The sequence below is a fragment of the Papilio xuthus genome, unplaced genomic scaffold, assembly GCF_000836235.2.
Source record: "Papilio xuthus unplaced genomic scaffold, Pxut_1.1 DF828258.1, whole genome shotgun sequence".
In the NCBI taxonomy this organism is placed as follows: domain Eukaryota; kingdom Metazoa; phylum Arthropoda; class Insecta; order Lepidoptera; family Papilionidae; genus Papilio; species Papilio xuthus.
Genome location: NW_013530391.1, coordinates 3,749,898 through 3,751,140, shown reverse-complemented (window position 1 = coordinate 3,751,140; position 1,243 = coordinate 3,749,898). Strand labels below are relative to the sequence as shown.

The 1,243-nt window shown below is 41.9% G+C and overlaps 1 pseudogene; it reads right to left on the bottom strand.

Moving 5' to 3' along the window:
* LOC106113364 (cytochrome P450 6B6-like) overlaps positions 1–1,243 on the bottom strand; it is a 1,845-nt pseudogene extending 602 nt beyond the window's left edge.

Here is a 1,243-nt window from a genome sequence, read left to right as displayed (position 1 = left end):
AAATAGTGAAACGCCCTCGTCTATAGTCAGGTCCAAGTCGGGGAATGTGTACTTGCGGGCACATTTTCTTACTAAGTGACCCAACGATGGGAACATTCGAATGCCTTCTTTGAAAGCGCAATGTAAGTCATTTCAGAAATCGCTTCATAGCAGAGCTTGTTATTGTATTTTGCTAAAACAATATCGATTTCTTCTTGCACTTTTTGTTGCTCCTCAGGATTGTATGCAAGTTCATGCAGCGTATAGCTTGTAGAGGATGACGAAGTTTCGAATCCCGCACCGAAGAAGACCATAATTTGAGCCGTAATTAATTCTTCGGTCAACTCCAAAGATACTTCTTCAGGCATGCCATTCGATTTCATTATTTCTATAGATTGACCAACTATTTTTCCTTTTTTCCTATATTCCAAAAGAAGATCGACAAAGTCGTGTCTACCAGATGGTTCGTAATTTCTCTTTTCCAGAATAGTTTTGACAAGGGCGTTCGCGTCTTTTTCTATTTTGCTAAAAATTCTAAAATGTTTGCATGCTTCAGGAAACATCTCTTTGAGCTTTTGTTTAATAATTTGACTGACTTCAAATTTAAAAATATCCATACCGAGTTTTCTAAAAGAGGAATTTTCCGTAGTAAGAGAATCCATATCGAGTCCGAAGCCACAAGCACCAATGAAATCAGTAGTATACCGCGCCATTATTTCCCGAGAGTCCAGAACTCGTCCAGTCGGTGGAGCGTTGATTGCGTGCGTTTGCATCCGCTCAGCACGCTCCACAATGAGCGGGAACATCGCCTTCAGTTTGCCGCTGGTAAACGCGGGAGTCATGCGCTGCCTCAATAGCTTCCAGAGATCGCCTTCAGCAAGGAAAAGATTTTTTGCCATGGGCTCAATAACCGTTTTGTGAGTATTAATACCTCTCAAATGAAAATTACCAAAATCTGAGACGAGGACGCGTTTTATAATTTCTGGATCTCTCAAGACAAGTTCTGGACGCGTCGCTCGATAAAATCCTACGACTCTTTCCTTCGGGTATTTCCAGTACATTTCCACGCCAATTTGTGTCATACTTTTCTGCCATAAGTACATACGCGAATTGTTGCCGAAAAATGGTATAGGCTTGTCATGTTTTATTCCTTTCTTCTCCCAATATTTGAACGTTCTTGTACCGTAGAGGTACAGTGCGACGCACAACACGAACACGACAGCCAGGGTCAACATGGTGGAGAGATAGCCAGTCGTAAACGCTC